We start from the raw sequence: 23,168 nt of genomic DNA, 5'->3' as shown, positions 1-23,168 counted from the left end.
GGTGGGCAGAAACCTAACCAAGAAATGGTAAAACACAAGTGCAAGAGAATTTTGAGCAGTTTGTCCAGGAAAAATTGGCCACACTTTCATTCAGTGATCATTTGCATAGCGCCCATCTCATCCATCATTCAGTCCTTTTCTGCTCCATCAGGAGCGTAGAGACCCGAAGCTAGGGCATTCATTTCCAACATCTGAGGCAAGGGTGACCAGCCCCACTAGCCTGAGCGGCATTATGTGAGCAATAACCCTCAACCAATCCTCCCATGAAAACTTTTACGAGTCTCATCCTGTTCGAGCGTCTTAATCCACTAGACCACCATGGGTCATTTAGTATTGTGATATCCAGTCTACATAGTGAATGGCTTCCTAGATTATATACAGAAGCCATTTGACTTGTCACTCAGTGTAAAGTCACCTCAGGGCCGCATTACACCGGGTGAGTGGATGGTGAACGTCCCCATGTACCATCAACAAGAAAATAAAAAAGGGCTACATTGGAGAAGTGAAAAAGCCGTCTGAGGATATTTGCCCACGGAAAATTTTTACCAAACTTGAAGCGAACTGGCGAAGAAATAAAGGAACGACACGAAATTAAAAAGTGTTTGGGAGAAAGGATGAGGAGGATCGAAAGAAAAGAAAATGAGGAAATGCAGTTGGTCTCCATCACAGTAGAGACATGTCCACCGCGTCCTAAGCAGAAGAAACTTATATGGATTTGCCCAAGAGAATGCCGTTCCTTGTTCTTGGCCTAACCTTCATCCAGAGTTGCTTTCCTTCGCATCCCCCCCCCTCCCCACATCCCCGCTAATAAAAAAAAAGAAAAAAAAAAGATAGGCAATGAGCCAGAAAGAAATAAAAACTGGATCTGTTATCAGCTTTCGAACCTTGGACCTGAAAATAACCGTAGCCTTGCAGATTATTGTGAAGAGAGAGAGAGAGAGAGAGACAGAGACAGACAGACAGACAGAGACTTATTTTTCCTCATAATCAACATCTGTCAGCTGAGTTCAAGTACTGTTAACTACATTTTGTTCATTTCAGGAGAGAGACTAACAGCTGGAGAGGTTACATTAAGCCTCCATCAACTTCTCTAGCTTTCCAGGATAAAATCGTCTGGGGCTTGTCAGAAGAAGCTGTAATTAGGGAAAACAGCAGTCACCATACCACAAATACCAAAGAGCAACCATGTTTTACACACACACACACACACACACACACACACACACACACACACACACACACACACACACACACACACACACACACACCTAGCGACCTCCATAGAGTGTCCCCTCCACGAAGGCTTCACGTGATGACCCACACTCCATCACCCATTCTCTTTTCCTCTCCCTCCCACGCTTTCCCTTCCCTCACTCTCCCTTTCCAGTCCCTCCCGTTCCGCTCCAGGTCTCTCCTTTCCCTCCACTCCTCCCTGGAAGCCGTAAAATAAAGCTAGGATCTCTAAAGGTGCGATAGGAAGGGAGGAGGAGAATGAAGAAGAGGGTGGACTTGGATGGTCCACGTGAATGCTCAGCCCTCTAGCACGTGATCTCCTCCTGACGGCGACTGACTATATACCGGGACAGACGCCCTAGCGTGTTTTAGTCCTCCTTTCAGTGCTCGTGGGGCTCGTCTGTCCTGCCGTGTCCTCGTGGAAGGAAAAATTGTCTTTCTAGTTCAGTGATAAATTTTACATATTGGCCAGTGGTACATTTTTTGCAATTGATAGTATACCAGGAGACCCCGTGTCACTTATCAATCCTTCCTTCAGTGCTCGTGGGGCTCGCTCATCGTGTCTTCAAACTTTTACTGCTGTGGAGTGCCAGTATTGGGAATTTATATACAGTGGCTAACGGTACATTTATGTAACCTGTTATATGCAAGGAGGGACGCCTTAGCGATAACATGTTTTGGTCCTTTTTTCAGGCCTCGTGGGTCTCGTCTTATCTGTCACTTCCCCTCGTCGAAGGATGATTAACCCTTGCAGTGCTGTGACAAAGTAACGATCTTTTGGAAGTCGCTAAATTCTTGCGACGGTAAGAAATATGACGCTGCGATGCAGTCACTCCAGGATTCCTTTGTCAGTTCACTTCTAGTGCACTCGTCTCATCTCGGCAAAAGAAAATTAACTCATTAATGCTGTGAAGGTGGTCAGTAGTGATAATCTAAACTGGATAGCGGTATAACATTGCTGCAACAAGGACTGAATTACTGAATATACAGGACAGAGCCTTAGATTTTTTTTTTTTTTAGTTCCTTTAGTTGTCTTGGAGCTCGTCTGCCCCGTACTTTTTCCCTTTCGTTGAAGGAAACTCTTAACCCTTGACGCGCGGTGTGAAGAATGAAGATATTTTAGCTAACGGAAAATTTCTGTGACTGCCCATAGCGTCCTAGCACTCTTTAGCTCTGCTTTTATTTCTCGTGTGACTCGTCTGTCCCGTCCTGCCCCTTTGTCGAGGGAAAACTGTTGTGAAAATGTTGAATAAAGAACCCGTGTATTCTTGCCAGCAATAAAATATGGCTGTGACAGTAATTATGATGCGGTGACAGATTCCTTAACATCCTCCACTCGATCTTTTACTTATCGTGGAGCTTGTTCAGTCCTGCCTTTTCTTTTCGTCAGAGGATTCTCAGTGAACCCTTTTATTGCTGTAAAAGATCTGTTTGTTTTCATCTGATGGAACTGGTGCAACGTGAATACTATGTACTGGTAGCATAGAATTCAGTTGACTTTAGTTCAGATAGACGAATCAGTAATTTTGGTCACTAGGCAGATCAACCCTCGAATTTGACATCACCTGGTCATCAAGTGAGCTGAAAGGGGCTAGGGACCTACGGCAGGTGTAAACAGACCTACGGTACTAAAGATTAGTTAACATTTTCAGCTGCGAGGAGTTCTGAATGCTCTCGGGATATAACTCACACAGCCGAATAAAATAATCGGCAGTTTTACCTCCACAGCGGTTGGGAATTAGACCCATCTCAAAACTAGACCAAGACCAACTTCCAGAAATTTCTCTCACGCACATATCCCGGAACTCGCCGTCTGTCGAAAGTGGCTCAACCTTGAATTAGTGAAAGGACCTACTACGCAGTGTCCGAAGTGAGATACGCTGGTGAGAGTAGTATTTTTAAATGGGTTCGGATATTTCGCAACACGTGTTTCTTGGTGACTTATTCTACAGATAACACCCCCGTGTCCTCTTGTGTGTTCATGATGGAAGCTTGTTCCATATTCAAACGATGTAAAGAACGTGCGAAATGATGCTAAGGTGTAATATGCAAAACAGATCGCTAAAAATGAGGTGTTGCGAGATCTTATTGCAGCCTAGAAATCGGATCTGAGTTTCGCAATCCAGCTGTGCAACCAGACCAGTTAATTTGTGTGAATGACTTGAGGAAAATGATTAAGTGTATGATACAATTGCATAAACTGACTTGGAGTGTTGTGTTTCATTGTTGATATATATATATATATATATATATATATATATATATATATATATATATATATATATATATATATATACTGTATACATATATATATATATATATATATATATATATATATATATATATATATATATATATATATATATAATGCAGGGAAAACTGAACCAAAGTCTAGAAACCCGCAATAATTGTTCCGAGAGAGAGAGAGAGAGAGATCCGTTCCTTTCAAGATGCCTGAACACATTGCGTTTAAAAGACTGGAATAGGAAGAAGGAATTACAGTGGAAGACTTGAACAAAGTTTGCCTTAGTAACATATAAGGAGGATACTGAAGTGTAATGTGCAGTAACACACAAAGAGGCTACTGAAGTGTAAAGTGCAGAATAAATCGCAAAGGAAGAGGCGTCACATCTCGAAATCCACATAAAATGCAAACATAAACAAATTTACATAACACTGCAAGAAAATGTTAAGGTGTAATATGCAGAACAAGTCGGTAAAAAAGAGGTACAGTATTACGGAGCCTCTTATGCCACCCCAAGAGCGAACAAGTGCAATCACGGGATGGAACTGGTCACACGAAACCGGGGAAAGTCCCGTACGTGTTCTGCCTACCTACCTACCTACCGGGCCTTATGCGCCACACGGGACTTAATGCGCCGTACCGAGCCTTAATGCACCACACCCCTCCCACATCGTCATCGTCATCATCATCATCGTAGTCATCAAAAGCATCATAATCATCACTGTCATCATCACTATCACCGCCGCCGCCACCACCAATTCATCATCACGTTTAGTAATATATAAATAGAGTATACGCCCAGGCTGGGAAAGACAGGAAGTTTAGCAAATGTACAACAACAAATAGAGAGATGAGAATGAGCGCCCAGGCTGAGAATGACGCTAGTGGATGTACCCTTAGACCTGTGGGATTAGAGTGCTTATCACTGACCTTTGGCCCCCCTTTGCTACAACCCATCTCTTCCCATTTAATATACGCATAATTAGTGTGGGGGGAGTGAGGGTGACTGTGTGTGGGGGGTGAGGGTGACTGTGTGTGTGTGTGTGTGTGTGTGTGTGTGTGTGTGTGTGTGTGTGTGTGTGTGTGTGTGTGTGAACAACACATACACCCCCTCCAAACTCCTCTCATATTCACTTAGCGAAACTGGTCCACTCCCATAACTTTAATTCGAAGTCGTGCATGCATGGAATTCGATGAACATTAATTATGAGGTAGGAATGAGTCTCCTCGGTTACTAGTCAAACCAAACCCTCAGTCTGATTACTCTAGGCCATGAGCTGAACTGAAAGGGGTTAGGGATCTGTGCCAGGTGCAAACAAACGCACAGAAGTGGGGATGAGGAAAGTTGAATAGAGAATTTCGGAAGAACAGCGGAAGAACATAAGTTGCAGTAATGAAGAGAGTACAGTATAGTGAGAATGAGGAAAGATGAAGAGAGAAGTGAGGAAGAACACGACAAGTTCAAATGAAAAGAGTTATATAGAGAGAGAGTGAAGAAAGTTGTGAGAGAACAGGTGATGGAGAACATGATATTGCGTAGAAGTTATATCACAACAGGTGTGGCATCGGGTTTAAGGTGGCTTAATAAACATGCTCTAACCACCACCACCACCACCACTGCTACTACTACTACTACTACTACTAGTACTACTACAACTACTACTACTACTATGGTACCACCACCCGCGTTGCGAGGCGGGCGGAGTGGTAATGTTTTCAGTTGTGAGGTTGGCTGGCTGGCTTTGTTTGTGTGTGGGTAAACAAGACATCTCATGAACGACTTGAGCTATCAACATGAAACTTTCAGGGTATCAAGATATGGCCAAAATCTTGGACAACTTTGAAAATGGGCACGCGGGGACAAGGTCAAGGTCACCAAAATGGCCGCCAAAGGTCAACTAATTTATCTCTGGTGGCCGTGACCGCGAGTGCCCATTTTCAAATCGTTCAAGATTTTGGCCATACCTTGATATCCTGAAAGTTTCACGTTGATAGCTTAAGCCGTTCATGAGATATCTTGTTTACCCACACAGCCAACCAGCCAACCTCGCAACTGAAAACATTACCACTCCGCCCGCTTACCACCAGCTTTGTGAAGCAAGCGGATGGGTAATTTTTTTCAGTTGTGAGGTTGGCTGGCTGGCTGTCTTTGTGTGTGTTTTACATCCTGAATTTGCGTCAAATCAGAAATGGAGGTGCAGAATTATGTGCCGGGGAAAAACTTTCAGGCCACGCGAGTGATGAGATCCTATCGTGAGATGGCTTCTAGTTATTATTATTATTTTATTATTATTATTATTATATTATTATTATTATTATTATTATTATTATTACAATTAAGACTCTTCAATCGGTTTGAGCCAGTGCAGGTTTATAACCATGGAGTGGTTGGGGTTTATGGCTAACGTAATGCCACTCAGGGATGAGTGAGGCTGGTCACTCTCATCTTCAATGTCAGGACCAACTTGGGTAGCCCCGAGCACCTACGCTTCTTGTGGGGCAACATAGGATTGGATGATGGAGGGGTTGATGATGATGATGATGATGATGATTATCATCATCATCATCATCATCATTATTACTTCTGCTCCTATCACTACCACCACCGACACTATCACCTGATGAAGAGAGAGAGAGAGAGAGAGAGAGAGAGAGAGAGAGAGGCCTAATATACAGAGCATACAGACGATAATACACGTTGGCCTTGAGTAGTAACCTTGAAGTTGACGGCGTCGAAACACAAGTAAGGACAGATCTAAACACGTGCATCGAGTCCATCATCATCATCATCATCATTATTAGGAGCTGAAGGGACCAAATCTGTTGTGTAGTTCGTTCGTTTGTAGTTTTCCCCCACCTGTGGTGGGGGCCGCGCCATACATTAGCCCGGTCAATGTTGTGTAGGAGGGGAGTAACGATAAATGCTCACTGGCTGATGGACTTGGGTGTACCTACAGTATTAAAGAAACAAAGTTAGCTGACAAGAGAGTGGGGGGGGGGGATATTTTTCATTTTACTCGTCACCAACAGACTTTATTTTTTTCTTATGAAAGGTCCTTCATACTAAAGACTGTATCCAGCATTTTGTCAGAAAAACCTCTCCTAAGGTGAATATAATAGTTTCTCTATGGCAAGAATATAATTCAGAAGGCACCATTGTAGTATGAGGGGATAATGAAGTATCGAACCTCTGTAGTGTGAAAATTCTTTTCGAAGCTGAATAAAAGTCTCTGTTGGTAGCAAGAAAAGGAGAGCTAAAGATGAAATGTCTGTCGATTTCACTTACCTGTTCCCCTCAAGCGGATAGGAACCTTGCTTCATTACTTCGGAACTTCATCGTATAAAAGTAGGTAATATCGTGATTCCGGTATAATCCTTTCACCTTAACTTGGCCTAGATTTCTGCCCTTCTGCAGCTTTTTTCGCGTAGCTCTCTGGCAAAATAAGACCATGCTGCAGCTATGCATCCTTTTCGTAGCATCTGTTCAATAGTAGCAACATAGTCTGGTGTTAATCTCTTGCTACAACTCAGAAATCAAGATAGAGAGATGGTAATTTTAGACCAAGTTTAAGTAATGAAGGTATACAGTAGTTTGGAGACGGTAGGTATTTGCCGTGTTACTTTCTTTTGGTTCTAGAAAGGGAAGCCTTCATTCACGTGATGCCACCGATAGAACTGAACTGTGGAGCTGCCTGATTAAACAAATCTCTATCAGTCCTTTCCCTTTCCCCCAAAGTAGAATGTACTGCAGAAAAAGGGCAACTTTAGCCTGTTGTACTGCAGAAAAAGGGCAGCCTTAGCCTGTTGTCCATTGCGTTCACGTTCAGATGAGCCTGGAGTTGCAGCTGCTAGATCCTACCTATTTTGCTATCCTTGTCTGCGACTAATCGAACAATTGTTTGTTATAACCTGTCCTATAACAAACAGCCTTGATTGGGCCAATAGGTCTATTGCTGATTGCTTTCCTTTGTACTCTTTTGAACTCCTTTGTGCTACTGCTATCACTTCCTTACTCTTTCTTGCTTCCAAGCACTTTATTTAGATGCCATTCATGCATTTCCTTACCAATTGAAGTCAAATTTTGTACGGTCCTTCCTTGGGCAAATACCCTCAGGTACCTCTTTCTATCTATCTATCTATTGCCGGACGCCAGAACCCCGTATGGGATGGCCATTTGACTTTGAGTTATTTGTTTTACGGGGAGGGGCACTAACCCTCCACCAACCCACTTGTTAACACGTAGAGAGCACGTATAGCTTGGCAATATGCTTACCACCCAGCGTTGTAAATGGTTTGTTAGCTTACAGGAAACCATATGGCTTGTCACTCAATGTAAAGCCACCTGTGAAGGAAAGAAAAGCAATAAGAATTGACAGGAAAGATGGGAGAAATAGGAAGAGAGGAGGGCAGGTAGAGAAAAAGAATGATAAAGGCTAAGGAAGAAGTAGGCAGCACTACATCAAGTGAGTGGATGATGATCGCCACCACTTTTCTCATTGTTTAAATTTATTCCTTTTAAAGAGCTTTATGGGGTCAAAGTTCAAGCCATATAAACACAGGTAGTGAAATGTGGCAACAAGAATCCGTATAGGGTTTACCAAGTTTCGTGAGGAGGGTATAGGGACAGTACTACAGATTTTATACTGGAGACTATCTTCCATTCACTTGGGAATATTGACAGTCTTTTAACCCTAGAAGCCTATGACGTATTTTTATTCACGCTGCCACCAGACTATTTTATTCAACTTTGGAGAAAATTCAAGAACTGAAATGGCTGGATAGAGCCGTAATCATCTCCTTTATTACAGGAGTAGATAAAATCGTCGAAGTAATTCTACAAGTGATGATATGTAAGGATGTGTAGGGCAATCTGCTTGGGTATGTAAAGCAGCCTGCTGGTGTGTGAGAAGGCTTTTGGGCTGCGGGGAACAGACTAGAAAGCCTAGACTTAAAGAACTAGATTATTATGATATAAACTATGCTACAAGATGTTGAATATAATTTGATGTATTATATGGCTGACCCATCTCTGTCTAGTGCATAATAAGACAGAGAGAGAGAGAGAGAGAGAGAGAGAGAGAAAGTGTGTGTGTGTGTGTGTGTGTGTGTGTGTGTGTGTGTGTGTGTGTGTGTTTCAGAGAGTGTGGATGCAGTGCGTACACGTGTAGATGTAATATGAAGGTGTGTTGCTACGGGTGTGTGTGTGTGTGTGTTTCAGAGTGCCCTGCCCCACCCTTGCGCCGGGGGTCAGGTAAGGGAGTTCCCCCTTGACCTCATCCGTCTGCACTGGCATGTGGAAGGAGGGAGTGAGAGAGGGAGGAAGGGAATGAGAAGGTGAAAGGGGAGGGTAGAGGGAGGAGAGAGGGGAGGGAAGGAGAGAGAGATGAGGGAAGGGATGGGGAGAGAGGAGGAGAAGGGAAGGGAAGAGGGGAGAAGGAATGGGGAGAGGGGAGGAGAAGGGAAGGAGAGAGTGGAGGGAACGGAGAGCAAAAATAGGAGAGAAGAGCGAAGGAAAAAGGGAGAGAAGAAGAAAGGGGAAGAGACAGAAAGAGAGGAGGTGAACGAAAGAGAGAGGGCGGGGAAGGAGGGGAGGGGAGGACGGGGCGTTGTGAAGTAAGAGAAATGAGGAGGAAGGGAGGAGGGGGTGAAAGGAGAGAGAAACGAAAGGGAAGAAGTGAAGGGGAGGGGGAGGGAAAGAGAACAAGAGAGAAAAGGGAAGAAGATATGGAAGAGAGGAGGGATGCAACGAGGAGAGTGGAGGGAGGGGCGGGAGAGGGGAAGGAAGAGGAGATGAGAGTGGAGGAAAGAGGGAAGAAGAAAAGAGAATGTAGAAAGAGAAGAGGTGGGGAAGGGAAGCAGAGAGCAGATATGGAAAGAGGATGTTACAACACACACACACACACACACACACACACACACACACACACACACACACACACACACACACACACACACACACACACACACAGAGTAAAGATGAAAATATTTTTCTCACAGGAGGGTCCTAACATCCCTACCTGACCGGTTTATTTGTGCACATGATGCCATAATATTTCTTTTTGTTACATCATAATTTATGTCGACACTAAAGAGGCTTAGGCAACATATGAGAGACAATGATTAATGTATAATGGGCGGTGTTTATCGATGACGTAGAGGTGCTGTGGTTTGTATTTTTCATCTGACGGAACTGGGCCACTCCAGCGACTTGAATATTAAGCTGTGATTGCAGGAGATTCGGTAAGCCTTCGTTATGAGGTAGGAATGAGTCTCCTTGGTTACTATAGCGCGTTTATTCCAGCTTGAAAATGAGCCCTACCTCCTTTCGGCTCAGTTGACTTAAGTGTGTCAGGCTGACACTGGAGGGTTAATTTTGGCTAGTGACCAAGGAGACTCATTACCAGGTCATAACCAAGGCTCATCAGAGTTTATGCAGCACCGGCTTACATAGTATTGAAGATGGGAAAGTGGCCCAGTATTGTCAGATGAAAACAAACAGTAAGGGGAGTCGCACACGCTAGCGAAAATACAACACACAATATTATAGTAGATAGGATAAACGGAAAGAAATGCTTGCGTTGCACCAGTTGCGGGTGTTAGTCAGGTACGTAGGGAAGTGGTCTGCTGTGTAAATGGCCGCGAGTTTGAGCCCATGCTGCGGCAGGGAAGACTGAAGATTTTGCATTTCGGAAAAGAAAAAAAAAATCTTCATCAGTACCCTCTGACATGTGATAAAAACACGCCCTCCAATGCCAGCTGATCAGTCCACACGGAGGCATTTCTAACATGTTTTCAGTATAGACGGCGAACATTAGCCCTAAGTGGTGATATGTGAAGGTATTTGGCTCATAAGATGACTGCTGAACATCAAGATACAGACTGTCATGTCATGTCTTTACCCATAGTCAGAAACGAAAAAAAAAAACTACAGCAATGAGAATAATATGATTTCTAGTATAAAGAATAACAGTCATAAACATTTGAGTTGATGAATAGCAAGTGTGTGTGTGTGTGTGTGTGTGTGTGTGTGTGTGTGTGTGTGTGTGTGTGTGTGTGTGTGTGTGTGTGTGTGTATGCTTTACGTCATAGGAGATCAGTTACAAGGCGTTCATAATTCCAAATTTAAATTTCCCTTTCTGGATTAAGCAATATGATTTTGCACATGTAAGGGAATCCCCCGTCAAGAAAGTCATGAACACAAGCAGGGAGAGGTGTTGACCTGAGGGTTACGACAGGAGTGTGTGTGTGTGTGTGTGTGTGTGTGTGTGTGTGTGTGTGTGTGTGTGTGTGTGTGTGTGTGAGAGAGAGAGAGAGAGAGAGAGGGGGGGGAGGGGAAGGAAGCAGCATCAAATCATATTTAGCTCATGATTAGGTATGACAGCTGGGGGGAGGGGGGATGAGAATAAGTGATCATCATCATCATCATCATCATCATCATCCGGACCTCCTTCCCCACTCTAGGGCAGGGTGTGGAGTAGCAGCGTCCACACAGCCCAGGTTTGCCCAGTCCAATGAACCACGTTTCCAACACGTCCGCATTAAATCATACCTCACCTCATCTTGTAAGTGTGAGTTAGGGCTGAGATGATGATGATGATGATGATAATGATAGAATTATTTAGGTGTGGAAGATGATGATGATGATTATGATGAGGATGAGGATGAGGAGGAGGAGGTGGATTAAGTGGCCATTAGGAATAGGATGATGATAATAATGGTGATGATGATTGATGATTTAGGTGGGAATTAGAACTGGGATGATGATGATTGATGATCATTAAGTGGGAATTAGAACTGAGATGATGATGATTAGATGGGAATAAGGATGATGATGATAATAATAATTCTTAAGTGGGATGATGATGATAATAATAATTCTTAAGTGGGATGATGATGATGATGATGATGATGATGATGATGATGATGATGATGATTCTTAAGTGGGATGATGATAATGATGATTCTTAAGTGGGATGATGATGATGATGATGATTCTTAGGTTAGAAATAGAGTTGCAGCGGCGACGACAACAGCGATGATGATGATGATGATGATGATGATTAAATGGGATGATGATGATTCGTTAGAATTAGGGCTGGAATAATGGGATTATGATAAAAATAATTTTGAGTGGGAATTAGGGTTGTGATGATTTTTTTTTTTTTTTTACATTTTGCTCTCTCTCATTTCTTCCTCATCCTTTCTTCATCCACCAACCATCATCCCATTTCTCGAAAAATTTCACTAAAACGTACCATCAAAGCACTCCTGTTTTCTATTCTCGTATAATCCAACTCAAAAAATGAAATCTTTCGAATTCGGGATTCACCTCCTAGTGTTGGTGGGGTGCCTGTGTGTTGGGGTAAGGGGTGAGGAGTTGGAGGGGAGGGGGGAGGTGGTGGGGTTGAGGGCTGAGATGGGGGTGGGGGTGACGGAGGAAGAGGGGGAGAGAGACATCCCCGTCTCCTACACCTACTTCGACCCCCAGTACTTCGCCGCCACCCCCACCTCACCGGAGAACACCCCCAAAATTTCGGTCCAGACCCCCAACTCGACCTCTTCCCAGACTCCCAACTCATCCTCCTCTCAAACCAACTCCATCCCTTCCCAGAACCTGAATTCGACACTCTCCCAGACCAACTCAATCCCATCCCAGACCAACTCCATCCCAACCCAGACCAACTCCATCCCAACCCAGACCAACTCCATCCCATCCCAGACCAACTCCATCCCATCCCAGACCAACTCCATCCCATCCCAGACCAACTCAACCCCTTACCAGACCCCGAGTTCGACCCTCTCCCAGACCAACTCAACCCCTTACCAGACCCCGAGTTCTAACCTCTCCCAGACCAACTCGACCCTCTCTCAGACCAACTCGACTCTCTCACAAGATAAAGTGACGGCGGTTCTTCAAGCCGTCACTCAGCTCACTTCCCCAGCCTCTTCCCCAGGCTCTCTCACCCCAGACACGCCCCAGATCCCCAGCGTAGAGGTCCCCAGTATTCAAATCCCCCAATTTCCCCAGATCCCCTCCCCGGACTTCCCCGATATTCGCGCCCCGACTATCCCCCAAGCTCATATCCCCGAATTTCCTGATATTATTCGCACCCCGACTACCCCTCAAGCGTCCACCCCCGATTTTCCCAATATGACCCCAAAAACCCCAGAGAACCCTACCTTCCTCTTTCCCCAGATCCCTCCCGTGCCCTCTATAGTGTCCTTCGATCACGCCAGCGAGGACACTAAGACAGGGGGTTCAAATAATACGATGTAGGGCTCAAACAACACGAATGCAAGCGTGCTGGGCTCAAACAACACGAATGCAAGCGTGCTGGGATCAAATAACATTAGTGAGGGGTCAAACAACCCGAATGCAGGCGTGTTGGGTTCAAATGGCACGAATACAGGCATGTTGGGCTTAAATGGCACGAATGCAAACGAGCTAGGGCCAAATAACACGAATGCAGACGTATTGGGCTCAAACAGCACCATTGCAAGCGTGTTTGAGACAAATAACACGAATGCAAGCGTGCTGGGCTCAAATAACACGAATGCAAGCGTGCTGGTCTCAAATAACACGAATGCAAACGTGTTGGGGTCAAATAATACGAATGCAGACGTGTTGAGCTCAAACAACACGAATGCAAGCGTGTTGGGCTCAAACAACACGAATGAAAGCGTGTTGGGCTCAAACAACACGAATGAAAGTGTGTTAGAGTCAATTAATACGAATACAGACGTGTTGGGTTCAAATAGCACGAATGCAAGCGTGTTAGGCTCAAACACAACTGAAGGGTCAAATAATACGAATGCAAGCGTGTTGGGATCAAACAGCACGAATGTGGGGTTGGTAGAAGGATCATATAGCTCGAATGTAGGCACAGGAGGGTCGAACAGCACGAATGATGACACAGATTCGTGCCAAGTGAGGGAAAAGCAGGGGGAACCAGGCACCAGGGTTCCTTACGCCGACATCAAGACGAGTCTAGCGAAGGGCGAATGGGTAGCGACCACGGAAGAGCCGAAAGAGAAAGACTACCTCGAAAAATACCATGTTTCGTGCGGGTCTGATTCTTTCTGGTACTGGAATAAAGGTTGCAGGTTGACGATCGGGGAAAAGGCAGCTCGGGAGATGAAAATAGAGGCTCCAAGGACGGAAACGGTAGAGAAATCCACGATCATGGGCAACATAGCTAAAGGGATGTTTACCGAAGTGCCCCCCTCCGAAACGGCTATGAAACTTGAATGCGGTGGCTTAGTGAAACACCTGAAGCTCACCCCAACCTGCCTTGTTTCGCGCAGGTCAAAAAGCCGTTTCAGGGGCACCAAACCCGTGGTGAAGAAGAGCTTCGTCTCCGAGATGAGTCTGGCGAAGGACCTTAAGCAGGAGAAGTACCAGGAGGTGAATAAAGGAAGTGGAGGGCCTGACGTGAGGGAGGTGGTGTGTAAGGATAGGAGATTTTGGATCATTCCCAAGAAAATGTGAGCGTGAGGGAATCTGAACTTTGACTTTTTCTAACTTTTCCTAACTTTTTTCTCTTTTAATTTTGCTCTGCCTGTAATGATACTAGATATATATGTATATATATATGTATATAAGGTATTTTGGATCATTCCGAAGAAAATGTGAGCATGAAGGGATAAGGCTTTTGGCTTTGTCCCCCCCCCCTTTTTTTTTTTTTACTTGTTTTGCCAAAAATTATTCGTATAGTCATACTAGGAAACATGCATAATATTCTGGAACGTTCCGAAGAAAATATAAGCATGTGGAGATCAGATTTTGACTTTCTCACTCTCTCTCTCTCTCTGTTATACCCATCTCTAGAACATTTACAGAACTTTTTGGTTCATTCCGATTTGACTTTTAGCTCTTGCTTTCTTGTTTAGTGCTTTTGCGTCATGTTCACTAGAATATCATTTTTATCTATATTTGTCTTTTCTGTGACGTAAGGAAGGTGATGTAAATGAAGAGGAGATTCTGGATCATTCTGACAAAACGTAAGGTAGGCAGTTGGCAGCGCATGAGAATAATCTCAAGGTCGTGAGTTCGACTCTTTTCATCCCTATGTGTCAAGTGGGGTTGGTGGAGGATTAGTGCCCCTCCCTGTAAAACAATTAACTCTAAGCCGTTGGCCACCCCGTTTGGGATACATGGCGTCTGGCAATGAATGAATGAATGAATGAACTTTTTCACACTTTCAGTCTTTTTTTTTTTTTTCAGTCATTCCGTCTTATAATCATACTTAAAAATATACAAAGCATTCTGGAGTTATATGAAAGAGGTAGTATGGGTAGGCCCAGAGAAATGTGGAGGAGTGATGACGTAGGAGAGTAAATGAGGGAAGAGGTAGGCTTAGAGAAAGATGGAGGTGGAGAGATGAGGTGGGGATTGTATGAGGGAGGTGATAGGCCAATAGAAATATGGAGGAGAAGGAGGAGGAGGGCACGGGATCACACGCAGGGGCATCCATTCTCGTCCAGGACTGTGGGTGGCGAAGGGTCCTGCGCTCTCAGGGCTGGGGACAGGAGTGCGGCCCTCAGGGCTGGGGCCAAACAAATGCCTGAACCGGTCGTTCAGGCTCTTGACGGAGGATGATGACCTCCGCCGTCGAGGTGTGGGGAGTTCCCGCCCGGGAGTTCTGGGGGCGGTCTGGGGTTCCTGAGGACTGCGGTCCCCAGGGCTGGGCGGAGCCAACAGGAAGGGGCTGTGGCACCGGTCTGCGTCAGGGTCCGTCAGGTGGGTGTCCTCCAGAGCCATTTGTAGGGAGCTGAGGCCAGGTGAGACTAGAGGGCCTTTCCAATACTCCATTTTGCCCGAGACTCCCTCTGTGTCAGGGGTCTGAGAACAGGCGTCAATTCCAGGCGGCGGAGCGGCTACCGGCCGCCTCCTACCGTAGGGCTCGTCTACTGGCCGTGGCTTCCTGGGGGTGCGTCTGCAAGCCGTCACCAAGGCCCGGCTACTGGCCATGGCCCGAGAGGTTGGGTGGCTACCAGCAAACCCCGGGGCATCTTCGGAGCGGCTACAGGCCATCTCCTGCAGGAGGGATGTCGAGCGGCTACAGGCCGTCTCAGGGGAAGCACCTTCGGAGTGGCTGCAGGCTGTCTGGTGAAGGCGGGAGCAGCTACAGGCTGTCTCCTTCAGGAGGGGTGTTGAGCAGCTGCAGGGCGTCTCAGGGGGAACACCTTCGGAGCGGCTACAGGCCGTCTCCTGACGAACGTAGGAGCGGCTACAGGCCATCTCCTCATTACCCTCAGAGCGGCTACAGGCCGTCTCCTTCAGGAGGGGTGAATGGCTACAGGCCATCTCAGGGGGAACACCTTCGGAGCGGCTACAGGCCATCTGGTGAAGGCAGGAGTGGCTACAGGCCGTCTCCTTCAGGAGGGGGTTGGAGCGGCTACAGGCCGTCTCCTGATGAAGGCGGGAGTGGCTACAGGCCGTCTCCTGATTACTCTCAGAGTGGCTACAGGCCGTCTCCTGATTACTCTCAGAGCAGCTACAGGCCGTCTCCTTAACGAGGGGCGAGCGGCTACAGGACATATGGCGAAGGCGGGAGTGGCTACAGACCGTCTCCTTCAGGAGGGGGTTGGAGCGGCTACAGGCCGTCTCCGGAAGAACGCCTTCGGACTGGCTACAGACCATCTCCTGATGAAGGCGGGAGTGGCTACAGGCCGTCTCCTGATTACCCTCAGAGCGGCTACAGGCCGTCTCCTTAACGAGGGGCGAGCGGCTACAGGCCGTCTCAAGGAAGACACCTTCAGAGCGGCTACCGGCCGTCTCCTGATGTGCTACAGGCCTTCTCCTTTGAACCCTCAGAGCAACCACAGGCCTTTTCCTTAAAGAGGGGTGAGCGGCTACAGGCCGTCTCTGGGTTGCTGGCAGGAGCTGGATAGGCAGCTCCACCCCTTAGCTGGTTGGTGAAGGCTCGTCCTGAAGGTAGTGTGGTAGGCTATTCCTGCTATGGTGACGGCGTGCGAGCTCCGGGTTATAGGAGCGCAGTGCCCGGGCTGACTTAGGCCGCTGTCGCACCGAGTCCCGGCGTGCTGTCGCTGCTCCTCTGTGGGCTCCTTATGGGGGTGTCTGGATGTTCTTGGGGGCACTATACTACATTTTAAAAACTGTATGACTATGCTTCATTTACTTTTGCCTTGGCCCAAATTTTCGTCCTTTTTTATTTCAATTAGCTCCGTGTCAGAAAAAAACTGTGGCTCTGCATCCATCCCATAACACTTCTTCCTGACTAACGTCGTGTACTAATGTTAATCTGTTGTTACAGCTTAGAATTCAAGATGAAGATCTGGCAATTTTAGGCCAGGCTAAAGTAAAAACGTTATCATACGCATCACAATTTAGATAATAATGAATGCATCCTCATGAAAGCAGGATGGAATCATCGGACTTATTTATTTATTTATTTTGTTAAGTTATCGACTGCGGTGTGGAATTGTCTCGCCTGAAGTGGGTACGGGTACTTTTGGGAGCAAGTGTACGTCTGGCAGTCCAATTTCTACCCTGATGCAGGTCTCCCTGTTATCTCTAGTTTCTCCTCAGTCCGATCTCCAGTCTCAAGATGGTAAGTATGCTAACGCGAGGATGAGGACGGCTCACTAGTTGTAGTAGTAGTAATGGTGGTGGTGGTGGTGGTGGTGATAGTATCAGCTTCAGGATGGTAAGTATGATAACACTATGATGTGAATTGGGTTGAGAATAGTTAGAGATTGTTGAAGGGACGTGAGTTTGAAACCAGCCCTGGGCAGGAAACTGTGTGGTGGTTTGAATTTCATTTAAAATGACTCTACCGATCTTCTGCAAGACTCACCGAAATATCATTAAAAGAAAAGACCTTTAAAATCATCACATCAGTCCTCAGTGAGCCAGCCGTAGCATGGACGGTGTGAAATAGTGGCGGAGTGGTGACATGTGAAGGCGTGAGGCACATAGGACTGCTTGGCTTTAGAGATAAAAATGCTCTGAATCACACACACACACACACACACACACACACACACACACACACACACACACACACACACACACACACACACACACAGAATTGATTGATTGATACATTTTTATTCATATTGTTTCATCATATGTTGTATTACATATAACACTGAGATGAACATTATGCTTATACAATTAACAAGGCTGAGCCTTTTGAAGCTTATCGCTCTCTTAAACGGCACCTACATTAGCCTAAGCCTATACAGAACGAACAGTTAGTTGAACTTTATGAAGACAAACTTGGCCGAGTAAACTAATTTGGTAAAAAAAAATACTAAATTACTAAGAGAGAGAGAGGGAGAGAGAGAGAGAGAGCGAGGATCCCTATCTAAGAACCTTGAGATAAGGAGAAAGAGACTAAATGTTCCTTTATCGACTTAATCAAGATCAAGTGGTTTGTTGCTCAGTGCTTCTCTCTCTCTCTCTCTCTCTCTCTCTCTCTCTCTCTCTCTCTCTCTTTCCCCCCCCCCACACACACACCGCTTGCTGGCTCAGTGGTAACGTTCTCGCTTGCCATCTTGTAGACGGGAGTTCGCGCCTCGCTCAGGTTGCGAAAAGTTTCACTGACGAAGTGGGTGGTTACTGTCCCCCTTGAGCAAGACGACGGGTGCGTGCGTGTGTGAAGGTCACAGCCTTGCCCTGAAATCGGACTATATGAGCTCTCAGCTCCTCTCCGGGAGGGTGAAAGCTGACGATCACGACCATCAAGTGATCCTGACCGACCCAGTGAATTACACACACACACACACACACACACACACACTGCATCAGTTAGAGAGACTGATCGTGTTTCTCGTGTTTCTTCCCTATGATGTTAACATTCATTTAATTCTTAGGTGCTTTGATAGCTGTATGACTGAAAACAAACGTATCACAGCCAATAATGTACAAGGTTGTAGCTCAAGTGGGTTTTTACCCTTTGGTCTACGCATTACAAATACAGAGAGGCTTGGTGGTGGTGTAATTGGTGGTGGTGGTGGCGTGATTTAGTAGCAGCGGTGGTGGTGGTGTAATTAGTAGCAGTGGTGGTGGTGGTGGTGGTGTAATTAGTAGCAGTGGTGGTGGTGGTGGTGGTGTAATTAGTAGCAGTGGTGGTGGTGGTGGTGGTGGTGTAATTAGTAGCAGTGGTGGTGGTGGTGGTGGTGGTGGTGTAATTAGTAGCCTAGCAGTGGAGATGATGGTGGTGATGGTGGTGTAGTCAGTGTTGTTGGTGGGGGTGTAATTAGTAGCAGTGGTGGTGGTGGTGATGGTGGTGTAATCAGTGTTGGTGGTGGTGGTATAATTAGTGTTGGTTGTGGTGGTGGTGTAATTAGTGGTGGTGGTGGTGGTGGTGTAATTAGTGGTGGTGGTGGTGGTGTAATTAGTGGTGGTGGTGGTGGTGTAATTAGTGGTGGTGGTGGGGTGTAATTAGTAGCAGTGGTGGTGGTGGGGGGTGTAATTAGTGTTGGTGGTGGTGGTATAATTAGTGTTGGTGGTGGTGTAATTAGTTGTGGTGGTGGTGGTGTAATTAGTGTTGTTGCTGTTGTTGTTGGTGGTGTAATTAGTGGTGGTGGTGGTGGTGGTGTAATTAGTGTTGGTGGTGGTGGTATAATTAGTGTTGTTGGTGGTGGTGTAATTAGTGTGGTGGTAGTGGTGTAATTAGTGGTGGTGGTGGTGGTGTAATTAGTAACAGTGGTGGTGGTGGTGGTGTAATTAGTAACAGTGGTGGTGGTGGTGGTGTAATTAGTGTTGTTGGTGGTGGTGTAATTAGTAGCAGTGGTGGTGGTGGTGTAATTAGTGGTGGTGGTGGTGGTATAATTAGTGTTGGTGGTGTAATTAGTGGTGTGGCGGTGGTGTAATTAGTGTTGGTGGTGGTGGTGTAATTAGTAGCAGTGGTGGTGGTGGTGTAATTAGTAACAGTGGTGGTGGTGGTGGTATAATTAGTGTTGTTGGTGGTGGTGTAATTAGTAGCGGTGGTGGTGGTGGTGACAATATGAGTGAAGGCAAAGTTTCACCAACCAGTCTTGTACACAGTTTAAATATATACGAGTAGAAGAGTTAACAAATCCTTTCTCCACAGATACAGGGAGGTGCTAGAGAGGGGCGCCTTCCCGTGGTTGGTGGAGCTGTCCTCAGTCCCTTCCCTATCCCTCGAAAGTAGAATGGTGGACTGCGGAAAAATGGCTGCATTAGTCTGCAGTCCATCGGGTTTACGTTTAGATGAGCCTGAGGTTGCAACTACTACTACTACTACTAATAATGATAATAATAATAATAATAATAATAATTGCAACTACTGCTCCTACTAATGCAGATACAGAGGGACTTGTCTGTGGTGGTGGTGGCGACGCTGGTGGTGAGTGTGGTGAGTCAGGACCCGGCTCTGGTGGTGAATACGAAGGATGGCAGGGTGGAAGGGACCATACAAGAAACCCTAAACGGCAGGCCCTTCTTCTCCTTCTACGGTGTCCCCTATGCAAGGCCGCCTCTCGGCGACTACAGATTCAAGGTACAATAACTATAGTTCATTCATTTGACGTAGGCAGAGGTTTTCCCCTTTCTATACTTTATATCGCGTAGGTCAGTGGCAAAGAAAGACGAATCTGCGGTTGTACATCCTTCTCACAGCACTTATTCCTGACTAGCGCAATATCCTTGTGTTAATCTTTTGTTATTGCCCAGCATTCAGAATGGGGAAAGGCAATTTTACGCCCAGTTAAAATAAAGAGGATGCATCTTCTGTATGTTCACTTTAACTAGACTTAAAATTGCCGTCTCTCCATTCTGCTAAGTTTTATAACCAAGGGCTGCATAACCAGGCGGTTCCATCACCAAGTCATATTGGTACCATCATGTGACGGCGTCCTTCCGGCACCATGTCTAATAATGAATGGGTTAATTAAAGCCGTATGTAACCCCTCCAGTTCGAAAAGTCTCTCAGATCGTCTGGATGCGACAAGATAGACTAAGAAAATAAATATATACTTCAGTGGAGCTAAGGAGTTAAATTAAACAATGTATCTAAGCATCTCGAAATGAAGCAACCTCTCTCTCTCTCTCTCTCTCTCTCTCTCTCTCTCTCTCTCTCTCTCTCTCTCTCTCTCTCTAATTACTGCAGGCACGCAGCATCTACCTATCCATTGTGTCAGTTCTTAAGTTTTCACGTACAATCTGGCACAAAAGTTTCCCTAATATTCCTCTTTTCTACTTCTCTACTCACAATGCTGGTTGATAGTGCGAGAGGCCTGGTATTTTTCTTTGCCCATAGATGCAAAAGTTTGCCTATTATATTCTCATCTTTTCAACACACTTTCCTCGCGTAGCCAATATTTCTAAGCAAAGGGCGGCTTGGTCGGGTTCTCTGCCCATCGGTGATTGTCATCGATATGATGCGTCAAAGAGGGAAGTGATGAACATACCCTAAGTTAAAGTAGACGCGCCCTTTCGCTTCTAGCTGCACAACCGGTCAACTTTATAGCGTGCTTATCTAATCTCTCTCTCTCTCTCCCTCTGCCTATGACCTCCCATGTCTGATTAAACTGATCTTCATTTCGGCTTTCTTTACCACCTTGAATGAAGCTGGACACGGACGGCTTCATGCTGTAGCACAGATATAACTGCCTGGCTCCACATTCCGGTTATACACGCGTCCCTCGTCTCCGTCCCAGTCTCCCGAAAGAGAAAATAATGGGCTGCAGAAGGGCTAATTCAGCCTGCAGTCCATCTGGTTCACTTGCTGATGAGCCTGGAGTTGTAATTACCACAGTTGCTCCTAATTACTACTACTGTTACTGTTTATTCTGGTATTAATTTTACTACTACTACTACTGCTACAACAACTACTACTTCTTTCAATGTTTATTCTGCTACAGTATTAATTTTACTGCTACTACTACTGCTGCTATAACAACAACAACAACAGCAACTACTACTACTACTACTACTACTATTACAACAGCTGCTACTACTACTACTACTACTACTACTACTACTACTGTACTACTACTACAACTGCTACTCCTACTACTGCTACTACTACTACTACTTCTCTCACACTCGCCCACACTCACTCACATTGACACTGACTCACACTCACTTACATCCTCACTCAACTTTTACACACTCGTTCATACGCTCACTCTCCCACTCCCTCGGCCCTAACAATCCACCACTTATCCCTCTACAGACACCACTTCCACCTGTTCGCTGGATGAGGGTGTGGCGGTCAACCAAGCCCCCTCAGCCATGCCTACAAGTCCCATTTGATTCCGTTTTGGCGGGAAGAAAGGTGCCACCAGAAGAACTCACTGGATCAGAGGACTGTCTCTATGTTAATGTATTTACGCCCTCGGTAGGTTGCAGCCTTGATAAGTTTTGGCTACTGTAAGTTTTGGACACGGTAAGTTTTTGCCATTGTAAGTTACGACTAGGGCATGTTATCTGTTCCCGTATTGACAGGAATTAATGTGCCTCCAGAAAAACTCGTTGGTTCTGAGTACTGTCTCTACCAAACGTTTTTGTTCCCACGGTAAGTTATGAACCAATTATGGCCATTGTTAGTTACACCCAAGTTGTGATCATTGTAGATTACGACCGTGATAAGTTATGACCACTTGAAGTTAGCATCGCTGTAGGTTACGATCATTGTAAGCTGTGGTCTTTGTAAGATACGACCATGGTAAGTTACACCCAGGATAAGTAGCTGGATCCGTAATGTCAGAAATAAAAGTATCTCGAGGAACTTATCCGGATCAGAGGACTCTACCTCAACATACGAGTACATACTACTACGCTCACGCTAAATTATGCTGCTGAACGCCATGGCCATTGTTTGTCACGCCCACGATAAGTTACGCCATCGTAAAATACGACCACACTAAGTTATGCCATTATAAGTTACCGTAGCATCGTCGGTCAGTCGTGACATCAGTCATGGTGATTTTTCTGACATATCCACTGTGTGTGTGTGTGTGTGTGTGTGTGTGTGTGTGTGTGTGTGTGTGACAAGGCTCGCACGATTGACAGAAAAGTGTCAGCATGGTTTATTACTTTCTCGATAATCGTGTGAGAATGTGCAATTATGGTCCTTTGGAAGGCACTTGTGTACGAATTTTTGTCATTTCTGATGCTAGTCCTCCATCCACACCCTTCTTTTTCTTTTATCTTCTTTTTTTTCCCCAATGGTTTCTACAGAATGGACTGTCTACCATACAGCCTACAAGCAGCCGCGTTACTCCTCATCGTGTGATGAATCACATACGATAAATAAAGACTGCATAATTTCGTTACTATAGCCCTTTTACAATTACTTGGCCCTCTATTATCTTGTTCTTATTTTTGGGGGAACAATCATGCGGGGTTCTAGCCTTTGGTTCCTTCTTCCTGACTTTTTTTTTTTTTGTCCTGTTGCAACTTATTTCACGTAGCTATGTGGCACAATAAGACAATAATGCATCTCTACATCCTTTCCACAGCATTTTTTTTATGATATAATGGTTCTTGGGCGTACAACAATTATACATTATGGCATATACATCATCATACAGCTAGCTATGCTTTAAGATATAATACATTACAGTGACTAGCATCATATTCCAGTGTTAATCTGTTGCTACATCTGAACATTGAAGGTGGAGAGATGGCAATTTTAGGTGGTGTTGATAAATCATAATTAATAATAATAATAAATATAATTAACCCACCTGA

Source organism: Coenobita brevimanus, chromosome 68, assembly GCF_032717465.1.
Source record: "Coenobita brevimanus isolate Jiangsu-jjx chromosome 68, ASM3271746v2, whole genome shotgun sequence".
Taxonomy (NCBI): Eukaryota; Metazoa; Arthropoda; class Malacostraca; order Decapoda; family Coenobitidae; genus Coenobita; species Coenobita brevimanus.
This window is presented reverse-complemented; position numbering follows the sequence as displayed.